Here is an 18,993-nt window from a genome sequence, read left to right as displayed (position 1 = left end):
CATGTGCATTGCCAAGCTCTGGGCTACGTACTTTACGGCAGTGACTATTACAGGTTCCCATCTGACAGATAAGGAATTAAGGGCCAGGGAAGGAAATCCAGTGGTCCAGAGGCACGCTGCTACAAAACGGAGGAGCCAGGATTGGGACTCAGCTGGTGGGGATGAGGGACATGTTGGATTTCTATCTCTCTCCCTCTAAACTCTGAGTTCCCAGCACCCACCTCCCCATCCAGAGCAGACGGAGAGCACGGACTTTGCTTTTCACTACTACGGACTCCCGTTTCCGCATCCATGCCCTCCGCTCCATCTCCTTGCTTAGACAGGCTGTGAGGTCACTGCCGGTCTCTCCTGCAAACCGCTCCCGCCTCAGGCCGCACATCTGGAGAGTGGGATACCACCCTTCCTCAAACCAGATGTTTGGGGGTGGAGGGGCTGGGAGAGTGACGGTTGGTGACCAATGCCTCCTGTCGGTTTCTTTTTGAGAGCTCCTCTTTCCTTTCTTGCCATGGGAATGTGCAGATTTGGGCAGGGGCCTGGCCAGATTTCTCAGTGGTTCCTCCCTCCCACTGGCCCAGGAACTGGATGCTGGGAACTTAGAAAGTCTGCAAGAGGCAGCCACTGCACAACCCCGGGCCAGTCAGAGCAAAGCTATGTGGCACCTCCCAGTACCTGAATAGCTTTCCTGGAAGGGGAAGGGGCAGGGAGCAGACAGACAGACAGACACACACACACCCAGACACACACACAAACACGCATACATAGAGGAGAGACAGAGACAGAGATAGACAGAGGAAGAGAGAGACAGAGATAGAGGGAGACATAGAGAAGGGATGGAGAAGAGAATAGGGGAGAGATAGAGAAAGAAAGAGAGAGAGAAAGGATAGTAGAGAGAGACAGAGAGGCAGAGACAGGAAAGTACTGGAGAGTAGCGGGGAGAGTGAGAGAGAGAGAGACTGAGACAGAGAGAACAAGAAGAAGGGAAGGAGAGGTGGAAAGGAAAAGAGAGAGAAAAGAGAAGAGAGAGAGAGAGAGAAGAGAAGAGAGAAGGATATCACAAGCGAAACTATGAAGAAAACATAATAAAAAAAGGTAAAAGCCAGAAACCAGGACCAAAAGGTAGAAAAGATAGAACCAGTCCAGAGACCACACTCTGACCATGTGCCAACCAGGAATTCCTACTTCTTAGAAAGCAATTTTCTAAAAGGATAAGAAATAAAGAGAAAAGAGGAGAGGGCAAGGTAATTCACACACATGTAATTTAAAAAATGGACTTTCCAATTTGAAGTCAAATTATGACGTTGGCTCAGGGCCCCGTAACTTCTGAGATCAATTTCTCAGTTTTACAATCACATCTTAAAGATTTTGTCCAGACTCAAGTTTCTTTGTCTGTGAAATATGTTATATGATGTTTACTTCACAGGTTGCTGGGAAGACTGAAAGGGGTGTGATAGCCTGTGTAAACTGTAAAGTGCTGTGCAAAGTAAAGGTTCACCATGGCAGCCTAAGGGGTAGAAGAATAGAGAGCTTTAAGAATCCCCCTCTGGATTTATTTTTAAGACCCATTGGTGTCTTTTCCCAGGGAATTTGTCTGATTGAAAATAGATGCCCAAGAAGAAACACTGATCTTGACATAAATGCTGCCTGATGTTTCCAGCACATCTAGCTGGGTGACCTGAGAATGTTACTACAGCTCTCTGGGCCTCTTTGTAATGACAGCTGGATGAAATAATATTTTAAAACTTCCTCTAGCTTGCCGTATTGACAAATTTATGACTGACAGCATGAGGAGGTACTAGTATGGTAAAAGTTGTCATATTTGGACATGACTGGGTGAAGGTCAGCTCCTCTCAAACATCCCCTCCTCCAGGAAGCCTTCTCTGAGTCTCCCGGGTCATGTATAGTGCTTTCTTCAGGGCTTCTAGTCACAGCACTATCCTGTCCTACTATATTGTACTGTCTTTGTCTGTGACATGACTATATCTACACTAGGTTATGAGCTTCTGAGGGCAGAGACCATCTTGTTCATCCCTGGATCCTCAGTGCCCAGGACCTGGTACAGAGCAGATGCTCAATGGTGCCTGTGAACTTGAATGGGAATGAACTGCCAGCCCACATTCTTTCCCAGCAGGCCAGACATTTTCAAGGAAGAAGGGCTGGGGCCAGGCTTAGCTGCCGGAGGCTTTGGAAACAACCTTTGGACAGTGTGTGCTGTGCTCCAAATCCTTTCTGGAAGTCAGCTGAGATTCCGGGGCAGCTGAGAGCCAAAAAGGGTGGGAGGGAGACTTGCTGGCTGGGGAGAGTATGGGTGGGGTGGGGGACAAGAAAGAGAAACCAGAATTTTATGCTTTACATAGTATTTCCACATTCACTATTTTGTTCAAGCCTCAAGGGAAACATAGGGGCTAAGTATGGGATATTTCGGTACCACCACTTTTCTTTTTCAAGTGAGTAGGACAAGACTGAGAGGCGAAGTGACTTTCTGGAGGCCACACAGCCCAATTGAGGTTGGCTCTTTGGACTCCAGGTCCAGTGTTCTTCCAAGACCAGGAAAACGATGGGAGGCAGTGTCCACGAGGTCTGGATGATTTTCCTCGTTCATTACAGCTGGGGCTGCCAGTTACCAACCACTAGTAAAATGCTTTGTTCCAAGCACACTATCAACATGATCTCATTTAATCTGCTCTATGACCCTATGAGGCAGGTTCTATCATTAACCCCATTTTACAGATGAGTAAAGTAAGACTCAGAAAGAATGAGGAACCAACTGAAGATTATATAGGCAATGAATAGCTTTGATTTGAATCCAAGAACTCAGATTCTAGAGTCTGATCTCTCAATCACCCACCATATTGCTAAGATTGAATCTTCTGCACCAAAGCTGGAATCATGCAGTGAGTAACCTCCAATACCTAGAGATGAACTCATGAGCCATTGTCACCAACATGGAGAAGCATGTCGTTCGCTCCGTTTCTCCAGATGTGGTAACTAACTGAGCCTGTCCTGAGCCTACCTTGGCCACTGATTGCTGTGATTCTTCCCCAGGCCTGGCCAGGGTGAGGGTGCACTGGTCACAGTTTGCAGAGCTGGGATAGCACAAAGTGACAGGTACAAGGGAGACGCAAACTTTGGCCTTGCTTTCAACAGCCTATGCCCATCAACCAGCCTGGACACTGCCTTGTGTCCTGAGTGTCGTGGTGCAGGGGAAAGAGCTTCATGTTGGGGTTAAACAAAGCCAGGTTCCAATCCAGCTCTGAAACTTAGCAGCTGAATGACCTTGAGCAAGGTAGGTAACCTCACTGACTCTTGGTTTCTCCATTTGTAAAAAGGAAGAATATGAGTCTCATAATGTGGGGGGATTAAATAGAACAACTTGCCCGAAGTGTTTTAATGCAGTAGTAGATACTCGATAAATCTTTATTCAAGAGAGAGTAGCCCAGGAGAAAGAGCGTGGGATTTGGGGTTAGACAGATCTGGTTTCAAATAACAAATTCTGCCAGCTATAAGCTGTGTAACCTTGGGCAAGTGACATCCTCTCTGACCTTCAGTTTTCTCATTAATAAAACCAGGCTGACAGCAACTACCTCAGAACTGTTATGAAGCCAGCACTAATGGGGGTGTGATCAGGGTTCAGCGAAGAGTATTCAGCATTAACAGTAATAAAATTGACTCCCATTCTTCTTTTCCTTGGAGTGGGGTGTGAGAATATTCATTTATTCATCCAACATTTAGGAATGCGGTCTACATAACAGTCCCTGGGCTTATTCCTGGGAGTACTAAGATGAGCTCTTGGGGCCCAGTATCTTTGGGGTGGAGACCAACTGCCATGTAGATAATCATGATACAACTTGGAAGGTGCTTAGACTGAGTTGTGTGCAAAGTGCCTTTTCCAAACTAGGACAGAGCAGTCAAGGACAAGCAGATCCATGCCTTATCCTCCAACAGCATGGAGGTGGCTCCTGGGTGGTATGGGGTAAACCGAGATGGGACATGAGCAGCCCCTCATCTTTGGCTCAGATGCCCCTCCTTTCAAGAACACTGTGGTCTCTGTCTCCCTCGGCCTTCTTGAGCCATCACGTGGCACGGTTTTGCCTTAGTAAATGACCAGAACTCTATTCCAGTGACATTCTTGGTTTTTCTTTCTGGGACTCCCCTGCACTGTGGTTTATTGAAGCCTCTCCAAATAGCTGTCCCTTCTGAGCTCTCTTGGACTATGGCATATTAGCTTTTCTGGAGATCCCTGCTTTGCAGTATATTATAGGCTTAACTCCCAATCCAGCCTCTTTCTGGAAAATGATAAGCATCAGTAGGGTTTGAAATGCAGTTGGGGCCAGGAGCATGATGAGCAGTCCTAGGCCAAACTTGGGATGTCAAGCTTCTCTGGAGGGCAACAAGTCAGAACCAAATAGGAGTCTATGTGAATGAGAGTCTGAGGACATCTCTAAGTGCAGTGAGAATCAATGCCCACAAGTGAAGTTCAAGGGAGTGAGCCAAGATGAAGGTGGGTGGGGGTGAGGTCAATATCCCAAGTGGTATCTTTCACAAACTCATTATTTAAACACCCACTATGTGCTGGCCCTGTTCTAGGTACTAGAAATACAGTGGTGAATAAAGTAGATGAGGTAGGAGATAGGTAATAGACATACAAATATGTCATATAGTATATTAGGTGGGTTATGAACTATAGGGCAAAATAAAGCAGAAGGTGATAAAGAATGTCATGGATTGGGATGAGTTCAAGTTCAAATAGTGTGGCTAGGGAAGGTCTTGAGGAGGTCACATTTGAGCAAAAATCTGAAGTAGGTGAGGGACAGAGCCATGTGCATATCTGGGAGCAGACAATTCCAGGTAGGGGAGAGCAAGGGCAATGGCCTTGAAGTTACAGCACACCTGTTGTGTTCAAAAGACAGCCAGTATCTGGACCCCTATTTCTCTGAATCCCTTTCATATAGTAGAGATGAGGTCAGAGCAATAATAGAGTGGTGTAGAAATAACAGGAGGTGGAGATCATGCAGTGCCTGACAGGACTTAGTGATGACTTCGACTGACTCTGTGTGAGACAGAAGCCACTGGAGTGTTTGGAGCAGTGGAATAGCAGACATATTTTTCAATGTCGTTCTGCTCTGCTGAGAATATACTCAAAGTATATTGAGTATACAAGATCTGCTGAAGAATTAGACTGGGGGTGAGGAGAGGTAGTGAGAGAAGGAGCACTCTAGGAAGACACGAAGGTTTGGGGTCAAAGACAGAGTTGCCTTCGATGGGAAAGGTTGAGGAAGAAGTGAGTCTGGAGGCAAAGATCAGGAGTTCAGTTTTGGACATGTGAACTTGAATGCCCATTATATGTCCTTGAAGAGATACTGCAAAAGCAGTCTTGGATATGTGAGTCTGGAGTTCTGGTTTTTAAAACCATAATACTAGGTGAGGTCAACAAAGGAGTAAGGGTGTGGGAGCAGAGAGGGAAGACAGGGGGACAGAGCACTGAGCCCTGACCCCAGCCTCCAGCCTATGTGAAAAGGTAGAGAGATGATCAGGAATGAGCAGAGGAGAGTGAGAAGGAACAGCCCATGAGGCAAAGGGAAAACGTGGTGAGTGTCCAAAAGATACATTTGATAAAGGACTGTTACCCAAAATACACAAAGATTTCTTAACTCGACAATAAGAGAACAAACAGTGCAATTAAAAAACGGGCCAAAGATCTTAACAGACACTTCACCAAAAAAGATATACAGATGGCAAACAAACAGATGAAATATGCTCCGTATCTTGTGTCATCAGGGAAATGCAAATTAATAAAACAATGAGATGCCACTACACACCTATTAGAATGGCCAAAATCTGGAACACTGGCGACACCAAATGCTGGCAAGAATATGGAGCAACAGAAACTCTCATACATTGATGGTGGGTATGCAAATTGGTACAGCCACTTTGGATGACAGTTTGGTAGTTTCTTACAAGATTAAACATATCTTTACCATACAATCTAGCAATCATACTCCTTGGTATTTACCCAAAGAAATGAAAACTTGTGTCACCCAAAAACCTGCACATGAATAGCAGCTTTATTTGTAACTTCCAAAACTTAGAAGCAATCAAGACGGCCCTCAGTAGGTGAATAGATAAATAAACTCTGGTGCATCCAGATAATGGAATATTATTCACTACTAAAAATAAATGAGCTATCAAGCCATGAAAACTCACAGAGGAATCTTAAGTGCATATTTCTGAGTGAAAGAAGTCAGTCTGAAAAGGCTACATACTGTGTGATTACAACTATTTGACATTCTAGAAAAGGTAAAACTATGAAGATAGTAGAAAATGACTTAACTATGAAGATAGTAAAATCAATGGTTGCTGGGAGACAGAGGGGAGGCTTGGGATGAGTAGGCAGAGCACAGGAGATTTTTAGGGCAGTGAAAATACTATGATATTATAATGATAATTACACATTTATCCAAATCCACAGAATGTATAACACCAAGTGAACTCTAACATAAACTATAGACTGTGGGAGACTACGATGTGTCAATGGAGGGTCATCCTTGGTAAGAAACATGCCACTCTGGTGAGGGATGTTGATAATCAGGAGACTCTGCATGCACTAGGGCAGGAGTTATATGGGAAGTCTCTGTGCCTTTCTCTCAATTTTGTTGTGAACCTAACAACAACCTAAAATCTTCTAAGAAACCTAAAGTCTTCTAAGAAAAAGAACACCTTTGATTTTAAAAATTTAGCAGGTGCTCAATAAATACTTGTTGAATGAGTTGCATGAATGCAGGTCCCCTAAGCACTGGACTTGATGAATCCTTCTCGAGAGGAACTCCAGGAGCACCAGCAAGCCTTTATTATTCACTGGCTGTCTACTAAGTGCCATGTCTGTGTGCTCTAGATACAAGTCCATGCCCCTCCGCCAACCTCGGGCTGTTATTTCTGGGCCACTGACTCAGCTGGGAACATCCCTTGTCCTCCTCCTCACCGAGCAGTTGTCCTCCTCACTTCCAAAATCTCACTCTGTCATGACTCACCTCCTCCACGAGCCACCTCTGAGCTCGCCTGTGTCTGGCCCCAGCCTCCTTCCAGTTTCCTCGGCCTGACTGCAGTTCTTTGTGTTCTTACATTTTACTTTCTTGAGTGCTTCTCTGTTTCAGTAAGTTACAAACACTACTACTACTACTACTACTACTTCTATTACTACTTCTATTACTATCACTACTACTGCCACCGCCACCTGCCCTGTACTGAGCACTTGCCCTGTGCCAGTTCTCTCTACCCCTTTCCAAGCCTCATCTCATTTACCCCTCGCGTCAGCCTTTGCAAGTGCCCTATTATTCCCATCCTACAGGCTGGGACGCTGCCCATGCTCTTGCCCAATAATTTATACTCCTTTTGGAGTCTTCATTCCTTTGTCGATCTCTTCTGTGTCCAGGAAAGGCTCTGAAACAGAGGTGGCCACGGGCACAGCTAAAGTGCTGGGAGTCATGAATGTCCCACTTGGCTGTGGGGAGCACAGCAGCTGGCTTCTCTCACAAAGGGGGTGTGGGAGCAGAGAAACAGATGGAGGAGAGCCGAAGCCTCAGGACCCCCCAGAGGGCAAGCTGAGGACTCTGGGGAAAGCTCTGGCCTCATCTGGAGGCTCTCAGGCTGGGCTCGCTGCCAGGAAGAAATCCATGTTGCTTAGGGCCCACCCCTGACCCTTAAGCAGCCCTGGTTCTGGGGAGGTCCCTGGGACCCCGAGTACGGCACATGTGATGGAGGTTGATTAGCAGCACCGCCCTGCCCCATCTCAGCCTGAACCCACCTCTCCTCACAGCAAACCAAACACTAGAGCCTGGCAGGGAGAGGTCAGAGTACATGGCAGGTCAAAGGTCATAGGTCCTGCAGGCCTGTGGATGCTGACGCCTGTGAGTTCAAGTCGAGCTTGCGGGTGCTTCTTCCTAGTCCCAGGGACCAACCCAAGAGTTTGGCATCTGGTCACGTTCAGAAATTCCTGATTCCTGACTCAGGCTGTCTCTAGAGGTGACTTCAGAACATCCTGGCCACCCTGTGACAATGACACGGGAGGAGCTTCCCAGGAAGGGTCTCAGAGGGTTGGCTCCACCACAGGAAGGGCCACAGGCACTATTAGACTCCCTAGCAGGGACTTATACCTAATGACCCTGGGGCCCGTCAGAGATCTGTATTGCTTCCTACTGTTTACAGAAAAAGTCTGACTTTCTGGCATCCGAGGTCCGCACCACCTTTTCATTCTCATCCACAGAGTCCTCTATGAACCCCATGCTTCAAAAGCATATTTATTCTTGAGCATCTGCTTTGTCCTAGACAGTGCACATGCACTGTGGCCTTCATCCAATCATCATTCGGCAAGCACAGACCGAGAGATCACCCTGGGTCCTGGGAGGCACCACTCCAGGCCTTGGGCTTACCGGAGGGAATGAGAGAGAGAGAGAGAGAGAGAGAGATGAGAGAGAGAGAGAGAGAGAGAGAGAGAGAGAGAGAGAGAGAGAGAGAGAGAGAGAGAGAACCTGTCCTCATGGAGTTTACCTCTCGTGAGGAATTATCCCTTTTACAGGTGAGAAAGTGAGGCTCAGGGAGAGTGATGGGCTGCAGGCAGTCGAGCAGTGATTCAAACACAGGAGTGTCTGACTCCAAGTCAGTTCTTTTCATCCTTGTACTTTCCCACAAGCACTTGAAGCCCCCAGGCCATGGCGATGGTCCACAGCTCTAGGGACTTGCGGGAGCTGCTCCCTCCATCTGGAATGCTCTCTTCACCTCTTCTCTAACCAGCTTACTTTCTTCAAGACCCTTTTTGAGGCTGACCTCTTCTAGGAAGCCTTTACTGCCTCTGTCCTCCCTGGGCTGGGAGAGGTGCCCCTCCGACTCCTGGACACCTTAAGCTGACATTCATGAACGGAGTCCTTCATGCCCCTTCCTCAACTGTTGGTCTCCACTGGAAGGTGGGCAGGACTGTGTCTCCTCAGGTCCAAGCCACTAATGTTCCGTGTGACACAGGGTTAGGGGCTTGGGGCCTGTCGGCTCAACCTCCCCTTTCTCCTAAGATGCTTCCTCAGGGCTCAGCTGGGCATAGTTGGCAAACCACTCCCCTAAAAGCAAGTCGTGATGCTTGTTGAAATGAAATGGCTTCTGAAGGAGCAGGCCTGAATTATTGCACCTTGGTGGGCATGAAGCTTCCAGAGCTGGCTTGGACTCGGTCTGAAGGCCTGGTTGCCAAGGGTGCTCTGAGAGTTGCTCTTTGGAAGAGGCTGTCCCTGACGGGTGCCTGTGTTTCCTCCCTCTCCCCTGCACCTTGTCTTCCTCCCGGACCTGGACGAGTGACCTTTTCAATCAGGTCATCCTCTGTTAGCGCAGCCTTCCTGCCACGTAGAGATTCGGGCCCCAGGCAAGGCCAACAGGCTCCTTCACCTGGCTTGCTCTGTCCGTCACTCAGATCTAACACACAAATTCCAGCAAGTTCTAATATCCTCTGAACATACCATACATACCGTACTTTCCCACAAGGTACAGTGTTTACCTTGATGCCTTTGCACCGTTAGCCTTCGTGGAAAGAGTAAGTCTCCATTGCCATTGGCCAAGCCCTTGTGCAGAATCTCCAGGCTGAGAAACGACTCTCCTCAGCTTTTCCCAGTGGATGAGGCCTTGGGCCAGGGCCAGAGAGGACTCCAGAAATTCTCTCTGTCTTAGTCACTTATCTCCCCATGGACCCGACAGCTGGCCGGAGAGGGAGGTGGACACTCCGCAGCATAGGGGAACTTCTAACCTCTGTTCTCTGCATGAGATCAAAGGTGGGACTCAGCCCCACCCCACTTCCTCTCTCCCTAGCCTGGCTCTGGGAAGGGACAGGAGAGTGGGATGAGGGACAGAGGCTGAGAACTGAGCTGGGAGTTGGGGGAAGGTGAAAGAGTTTGGAGGAAGGGAGCTAACATCTAACATTTATGGAGAACTACTGGTTCTGGCACTTTTTGTAGATGCTATCTTGTTAAACCCCAAATGCTACATAACCCCAACGAAGTGTGACTGTTCGAATTCTCATTTCGTTATGGTTAAAATTAAGGCTCAGAACAATAGAGTGACTTGTCCATGGTGGCATAGCCAGGTTCAAACTGGGTACATGCCCTTATCGCCTCCACTCTCCTGCCTCCAGACCTGCCACATTGGCTGTTCCCGAAGCACAAGGAATCTTGAGAGGCCTCAAAGACTGACCTAGGGCCATGGAATGCTACACCACAAGACCACCTCATGTGGTCCAAGATGCTCCCTCTCCCATGTGAGAACGAAGGCCAAGGAGGTTTTGCCTGGTTTTAACGTCAGGAAGTGGTGGAACAAAGATTCAGACTCACATCTTTTGACACCAACCTCAGTGGTCTTTCCATTTGGGTTTCTACTGTGATGACAACAGCTTTCTTGACCAGGAAATATGCCCCAAGTCTATTCCAAGTCCTGTAAGCCCAGCTTCCACTCCCTGTCCTTGCTAGAGTGACAGGAAGAGCTCATCACCCTTCTCCTGCTGTCCCTATTGTCCCGCCTCCACCTTCTCACATCCCTTTCTATACCAAATATCCTGTAATGTCCCTCCTACTATGTTGAAATAAAATTCATAGTTAACCTACATTCACAATTTTTTTTTAATTAAGAAAAAATTGAAGAGAAACAATTTATAGTAAAAACTAAGTAATGTGTTTCCATTTATAAACTTACCCATGACTACACTGGAAGACAATGAAATAGTCTGATGCTCATGCTTATGCATTAAATCACCATGAATTTAACAGCTCCAAATGTGGACTGAATCAGATGTTTCATTAGCAACTTGAAGGCTAGGAGTGAGGTTGCCATTGGTGACATGATTTCTTGAAACAACTCTTGGTAAATTTCAAATAGAACAAAGTGGAATTTTCCTTGAATTTACAAGGTAGTTGCATTTGGCGGTGGTAGGGGGAAGGGAAGGGTATATATTAAACTGCTCCTCGTTCAAATGTTTTGTGTTTGAATTTAATGTGGAGTGAGGTTCTAGGTTCAGATAATTACAAATGGCTTTTCCCCTCTCTGGTGTCTGGTGGGAGAGTTAAGGGCCTGTGTGGCGTGAGATAGCTCTTGGCTGTGTGGGACTGTCCCTTGCACATCCCTGTCTCGGGTCACTAAGTGCCCATAGTGCTCATTGCTTGTGATGACCACCGAAGTCTGCCCACCAGTTTCCAAACTGCATCCCGAAGGACAGTACTTCCCCTGTGGAAAACCACTGATCACGTGTTTTTTAAACTTTACCCAAAGATTTTATCCCAGCCTCTTAAAATCTTTCAGAGTTACTCAAACCCCGCGTTTAGTTGTATCCAGATGGGAGAGGCGGCAAGTGAGAGGCGGAAGGAATTGGGGGATCAGTTGGGGATCCAGGTTACCTTGCTTACTGCTATATCGCCAGGCCTACCTGGCACCTACTAGGTGCTCAACAAATGCCTGTGAAATGAAATTATTAGCTGTGTGGCCTTGGGAAAATTATTTAACCTTCTCGATCCTCAATTCCTTCACAGTGAAATGATGGGTCTGACTATGGGGCTCTTGAGAGACTTAAATGAGACCAAATGTGAGAAAACCCGGGACACACAGAATGAGCTCAGCTACAATGAGTTGACAATGAAAATCGTGGTCTCGCTGTGATGTGGCTGGGATGAAGTTCTGGCTCGTGGAACAGCTAACAGAAGAGTGTTTTCAAATCAGCCTCAGACTAGACTACTTGACCTTTTCCAAAGGTGGTTCTTTCCAACCTTGAGATTCGGCAATTCTGAGGCGCTTGTCTGGACGGAGCTAGTCGTGAGCAGCAATGTTCCCGCCCACACGGGTCTGCTTCGCGGAAGCCCACCCACCACTGGCCAGGCAGGACAGTGCCTGGCACATCCCTGAGGTCCTCCCTCTTCCTCTGGAGTCTAAATATTCCAAGAGAGGGCTTTCCCTCCATTCTTTCCATTCTGCTCCTCTGCCCTGCCATTCGGCTGATGGAGAAAAGGGAACACTTACTGCGCTGCCAGATGCTTTACTTTTCTCTAAGTTAAGCCATTACCTCTCCTCTCAAGGGGAGGAGGTGGGGAGCAATATCTTAGCTTGTGAGGAAATGGGGCTCAGAGATGGCAAGAGAGGGGCCCAGGTCTCAGAGTGAGTGTGGGCAGTGCCTCTTGGAGGTGCCCTTTCTTCCACCACAGTGGGAGAGGCTGACAAAGGCACATACAGGGCACCTGTTGGCACGTCCATCCCAGCCTGACCCCAATACCTAGGTTCCTGGGACTGGCCAGGTACAGAGTGTGGTCTCCCCCACCCCCCACGGGTTCAGAGAGGCAGGGTTACGATGGACTGGGAAAGAAGATGGGGAAAATGTCAGAAGGCCTTGAATGCCAGGGATGCCGGGAGTAGACTGGGACTGAGGCAATGGAAGGATTTTGAATAGGACGAGAGATGCTTGGTGAGATGCTTTAAGAAGACTCTACCCACAGTGATGGACCAGGAGACTTCGAAATTGGTCGAGAGGCTGCAAGGAAGGGGTTTCCTTGAATGTTCCTCTCCATCTCCCATTTCCCTGCCCTTTCACTCTACAGGGGGTGCTCCTGGGGCACGTGGACTCCCAGCCTGTTCTCCAGCCCAGAGGAGAGTGGCTTCTGCCAGTCTCTGGAGGTTGGGGTCCACTGACTGTCTTCCATTCGAGCCTTGACTCTGCACAAAGGTGCCATGTGACCCAGTATCAGTTGCTGCTGCTCTCTGGCCTCGGTTTCCTTGTCGACAACAAGAAGGAATTGGACTAGTTGATTATAAAGAGCTCTCTGTTCTGTTATTTTTATGGAGGGGAGGAGCCCAGTTAAAAAATGGGACATGGGTGAGGGGAAAGGGGTGGCTGGCGGAAGCCATGTGCACAGGTCCCCAAAGGAAGCCCAGCACATTCATAGACGGTTAGGGCCTAGGAGCAAGTCACTCCTGGTTTTTCTCCTACCCTGGGGAGAGGGGAAGGACAACAGCAAGGTAAGGCCACCCAGAGGTGCTGGGATGCAGGCAGCTTACCTTTGAGGGTTGGCATCCCAGTTTTGAGCTCTGCTTGAGGCCTGGACAGGTTCTTCTCTGGTGGGGTTGCCTGAGAACTCCCAGGATGGAGTATAGGCCTGGGGAGGCCAGGTACCGCAAATTCCTTGGGTGATGACAGCTGCATTGCCTTTTTAGGAAGACAACAGAATTCCTTTTGAGCAAGATTCCCTTCCTGCATTTATTTATTTACTTTTTGCCAAGTGATTCAGCAAGACAACTTCAAAACCAGTCTTCGATGGGAGGCAGGAAGAACCAAACCCTCAAACATCAGTGTTCCTGTGAGGTTTCCTTAAAATGGAACTTTCCTTAAAATGACTGCATCAGGAGATTGTCAGGGTGGGAGCGGGGACGAGGGAGACCGGAAAGCAGAGTCTGGTGGGGCTTCTGAAGGGCTCCGATAACTGGAGAGAGGACCCTCCGCAGCACCCAGTGTCTTCTCCTCAGCCGGGGCTTGGATGGGTGTCTTGGCATTGGTTTCCCCCAACTTACAGATTCCACGGGGTGCCATCTTCCGGAAGAAGAATGAGCCAGGGGTTTGAACGGCGCTATGAAAGAGCAGTGACTCGAGTGGCAGGCACTACAGTTTCAGCAGTAGAATAAGAATTGGAACCTCCTTGCCCCACGTCCATATGTTCTTCACCCATGATGTAATGTATCCCAATTCCTGATGTAACGGCTTTGGTTCCTTTAATTCAGTGGGAACAACAAATAAAGTCTTTCTCTTTGTTATAATGCATCAAAATTGAAAATAGGCCAACAAGATAAAAGGTTGAGGAGGAAATAGGGCCAGACTGGAAATTCAAGAGACATGGGTTTTATTTCAGTTTTGGCAGATTAAGCCGTGGGACCTTGTGTAGGTCACTTCCCTGAGACATTAAGACATAGAAATCCCCAAGTTCAAGGAAACCCAGTGTTTGTAACCAGGAAGTCGGGTAGGATCTGAGAACGGAGTCGGAGACAGTGAGGGGCAGAGTGGGGTGCGGCGGAGCCTGTGCGGGAGTCACGTGGACTTGGAGGCATGTCCGCGTTCTCCGTCTACTGGCTGGATGATCTAGGCAAGTCAACTCCACCTCTCTGAGCCTGAGCTTCCCCATCTTTAAAGTGGGGGAAAATAGTGACCATCTGAAAGGGTCGTCGTGATAAACAAAAATGAGAGAATGCATAGGAAACCGCTTGGTAAACTGGAAAGCATTAGTCGAATAAGAGATATTATCATTATTCTAAATATTCAGGAGCAAATATTCAGAGAGACCAAGGATAAACAATAATAACTACTATAAAAATAACAAGCATCATTACTGAGCGCTTACTATGTTTCAGACACCAGATGCTTTAAATGTATGAACTATTTTCAATGTATGAGCTCATTTAATCTTCTTAAAAAGTATAACATATATACAGTAAATTGATGATAAAGTGCTCTAATCTTAAGAGCACTGCTTGATGAATTTTTACATTTGTGTATATCATGTGAACTCATTTCATCTTTACAAGAGCCCTATACTATTTATTCCCAGTTTATAGATGTGGAAACTGAGGCAGAGCGGGACTGAAATCCAGACAGTCTATCCGCATGCTGTTAGCCACACAGTACTGCCTTGGGGATACAGAAAATCTAAAGAGTGGCTGGACACTGAGAAGTCCCATGAAGCCACTGGAAGATTCTGCTCCAGTGGGAACCTTATATTTACTTCCCTATGTGAGAAATGCCCAAAATGGAGGGCAAGGAATTGAATGCAGCTGAAAGGAAAGAGGGAAGGAGAATAGGGCATGGAAAAAGCGAGTTCAAGTAGTAGGGAAGGATCCGAGGGAAGCGGACAGTCGCTGCTGATGGCCAGGCAGGATTTTTGATGACTGATGCCTCCGAAATTTGATGTAGAGGGCCCAGTTCTTAATCAACTTTCCCGATGAACTGGCAGAGACCAGGATCAAGCACAGACCAGCATATCCACCTCTCTCCGTAAGAGCTCATGGAGCCCATCTGGGGCCCACAATAGGTGCCCCACTCATTTCCCTATGGGGCCTCCCCTCTCCCCAGAGCTTCTGCCTCACCCTTGGTAAGGAGGCAAACCGAGTGTGGGCTGAGAAAGCAAATTTGGGATGGAGGTACCCAATAGCCGCCCTGCTCATGGTGATAGAGGAAGCTGCAACCTCCTCTCAAATGACAAGAAACGGACCAGAACCACAGCTGAAGGCAGCTTGGTGTCTGAGAGAACCCTGAGCTGGAGGGTAGGAGGCCCAGGTTCTAGTCTCGGCCCAGGCTCTGGCTCCATTCACATAACCTTGCTCTCAGATCTGACCCTGGGGAAGTCACATCTTGCCTCTGGGCCTTAGTTCCTCACACTGTGGAATTAGAGGCACGGAGAAGATGACATGCGTCTCTTCCCCTTGGAAACACAATGAGGTTTCTACTTCGTGACCGGAGAAAACGGTGACTCTGAACTCAGCCACTCCAGTGGGCCCAGGTCCGTGCGCTGTGTGAATGCTGGGATGAATGCTGGGATGAGGACGCAAGGGCAGGGGTCCACCTATTTGTCCTCACTCTCCTTCCTGCTCCTTTGTCCTCCCTCATAGTGGCTCTTAAAGGCTGTAAGAAGGTTATGCACTCATGACTGATGAGATAAACATCATCTCCTTATTTGGAGGCAGGAAGTCGCTCCCCACCCCCACCTCCTTTGGGTCTTCCAGGATTCCCATTCCATGCCTCCTCTATTCAGTTTCCTGCTTCCTGAGGGTCTTTGAGCTGGTGGGGGGGCCGGCACTACAGTTCCTCCCCACCGATTGGAGAGGAGAGTGAAAGAGTGTGGATTGTGTGAGCCAGTGGCACGGAATGAATTCTCCAAATGAAGGGGAAAGGTGGGGGCCGAGGTCACTTAGAAAAAGCCAGTCCCAAGAACCTAAAATTAGCTCTGGGAACTGGAATGTTAGGGCTCCAAGGAACCACAGCTGTGAAAAGAAATCACGAGACAAGGAAGGAAAATGCACCCCGTCCCGCACCCACCACAAACTCAATTCGCCCACTCCATCTGCTCCAGGGTCTCCACAGCTTTAACCAACTGCCCCCATCCCCCGCACCCCCCCTCCTCCGCCCCCAAATCTCTCTGGCCAAGTTCACCAAGCTGGTCAGTGGGAATCCCTCCCCAGCAGGCTGTCACTTTCCTCTCTGGAGACCACAGAACAAAGTGGCCTAGGATTCCTGATAGGATGAGGTTTAATTGGAAACAGGAAAGTGGAGGGCGAGTTTGGGTCTGGGGTTATGACGATAATGAGAAAATGACAGGCCCATCCAGGCGAGAGGGTGACAGCGGAGGAGGGTCACATGGTGAGGAGGGTGCACATAGGCAGGAAGGCCTCCTGGGAGAGCTGGACACGTGCACTGGAACACACAGGCATGCTGAGAGAGGAAATGGCCTGGGAAAGGGCTTGAGGAAGGGGAGGGGAAGAGGGTGGCCTGGGGTTGTGCACCCTTTTGCACAGACACAAAGTTTAGGTGTTTAAAAATGAAAAAACGATCACACACTACTGAGCGTGCAATCCTGTGTTTCCAAGGGACACTGAAACGTAGGCCCTGGGGAAGAATGTCTGGGTGGGGCGAGGAGCCACCCCTGAGACAGGGCCCTGTAGGGAGTCACCTTGTTCAAGCTGGGCCCGAGATTTCTTGTGGGCCTGGAAACCCAAGAGCATAGGCTTCCTCCTCCAGCTCCTGTCCAGGTGGGAGAGGTTGGTTTTCAGGGAGTTTTGCTGAAAATCAAGGAAGGCCACACCTTTGTGGTGTGGCGATTAGAGGAAAGGTACTCAGAGCCATAAAGTTTTGCTGCCATGGGGAGGAAGGCTGGGCCTGGGGGATGGAGCCTTTGGAAAGCCACTCTGGGAAGGAATAGGACGGAAGTGGGATGTGTTGAGCAGTTTCTGTGCTTTTCATGCCCCAAGCTCTGTGCCTGTAGCTTTTCTTGCCTCCCTCACCTAGGGAGGAAGAAACATGGAGTGCTTTCTTTACCAATGAATCCCCAGCCCTGGGAATAGTGCCTGGCACATTCCACAACCACCGCTGAATGAATGTGATATTCACAAAAGCTCTGGAAGGTCTGTATTACTGTTCTCTTCTATAGATGAGGAAGCTGCTGCTCAGAGAAGAAGAATCATTCTCTCAAGGATCCACAGCAAACGAGAACCAAGATTTGAATCTCTGCGGCTCAGAATCTCTCCCTGCAGCCAGCTCCATTCTTACGCCGTGCTGTTTATAAAGTGACCTGATTCTGTCCTGGGTGCCCATCCCTGCCTTCGTGAGACTTTCCCACTTTGGCCATATCATTGAGAACCAAATATCTTGATGCTTTTCCCCAGGTGCCCAGTCTAGGACTTCCAGATAATCAGTCCCTTGTATCCGTCCTTCAGAGGCCTACGTTAGTTATGCATCATTGAGTAACAATAGACAGATCCCAGACAAATGCCGAGCCAACAAAGCTATGATCCCTGGTTACAGAATTAAATAGACTTATACTAAACTGTATGCTTTACAATTATGATAGATCTTTGGGTATGTATAGTAAACTGTTTTCTTTACCTCTCTTCCATCCCCACCCTTTCTTTCTTCTCTCCTGCCAACCAATCCTATATTTCTCCCTCCCTCCCAAGTACAAGCTAGGTGAAGGCCTAGCTTGTGCCTTCTAGAATAGAAAGGATTCTATTCTCAAATCATCAGCCTTGACTTTCTCCCTACTGTGTGTCCGGGCTGTCACTCATGTTTGTACACCTTCCCCCTCTGCTTGCTTACCATTTCTCGTCCTCTGCTTACAAACATGCTTGGGTTCTGTTTTTATAAATAAAGTCAAGTATTTTTTGTTCCTGTAAGTGATCTTCCCTTCTTGTTTTATCTTTATACTTCTTGAAGGGGTCTTCTCTGGCTACTGCTTTCATATGCCCCGTAATCTAGCTTCTGCTTCCATTACTTTCCTAGGATTGCTCCCCCAAAGGATTACTGATAACCTTAAACACACACACACACACACACACACACACACACAAGACACGCACACGCAAGACATCAAGACACGCACGCACACAAATAAAATTTACTTGTATGCTTTGTCTTCCCTAATTCTGAGATCCTTGTTCTGATTGATTCTTCTTTTGACTGGAGTACATCCCTAACTAATTTTTTCAGAAAGAGTATATAAATGGTAGAGTTTGAGTTCTTGTATATTAGAGCCCCTTTAACATGAATGACATCACGGCTGAGTAAGGAAATCCTGGATAATATACACTTGTCTCATTAGTCTGAGAAAATTGTTCCACTGTCTTTAAGATTCCAGTGTTGTAGATGAGTGCCAGTTGCCAGCCTCCTTCTCCTTCCTTTGTAAATAGGCTGTAATCTCTCTTTGAAAACTTTTCAGGTTTTCTCTTTACTATGGAGCTCAGAATCGTCACCAGATTTTGTCTTTTTATTTATTATATCATTAATCTTTCTAGGACTCAGAGAGCCTCATTGATCAGATGACTCAGATCTTTCTTTAGTTCAGGGACATTTTTTTCTATTACGTCTTTAAAGTATCTCTTCTCTTTCAGTAATTGTTTTCTTTTCCCAAAGCTCCTATTATTTGTACATCGCTCTCTTGGGTTTTTTCTTTTATGCCCTTTATGTTTTTGCTCAAGAGTTCCTTTTATTTGCATATCTGCTAAGTGCTCTGAGATGACCCCGTACCAGCTTCCTTCTGAGCAAATTCAGAGGTCTTTCTCCTTCTTATGGCCTCCCTCAATGATTTTCATTCCTTTTCTTTGAAGTGTCTCATTTCTAGGCTTCAGGAAAACATGCTTCATATATATCATCAACTGCCTCCTGGCCATCTAACATCACAGGCACTCAAACATGTTCAAAACCAATCTCGCCCTCCTATCACAAACATCACTCTGTTTCAT

General features: G+C 47.6%; 1 protein-coding gene across 2 annotated transcripts in view; it reads right to left on the bottom strand.

The window, feature by feature from the left end:
- Window positions 1-18,993, bottom strand: part of SYN3 (synapsin III) — a 409,605-nt gene that overhangs the window by 170,531 nt on the left and 220,081 nt on the right. The window lies entirely within an intron of this gene.

Source organism: Pteropus medius, unplaced genomic scaffold, assembly GCF_902729225.1.
Source record: "Pteropus medius unplaced genomic scaffold, Ma_sr-lr_union100, whole genome shotgun sequence".
Classification (NCBI taxonomy): Eukaryota; Metazoa; Chordata; class Mammalia; order Chiroptera; family Pteropodidae; genus Pteropus; species Pteropus medius.
Note: the sequence above shows the minus strand (reverse complement) of the source record. Positions and strands in the feature narration are given on the sequence as shown.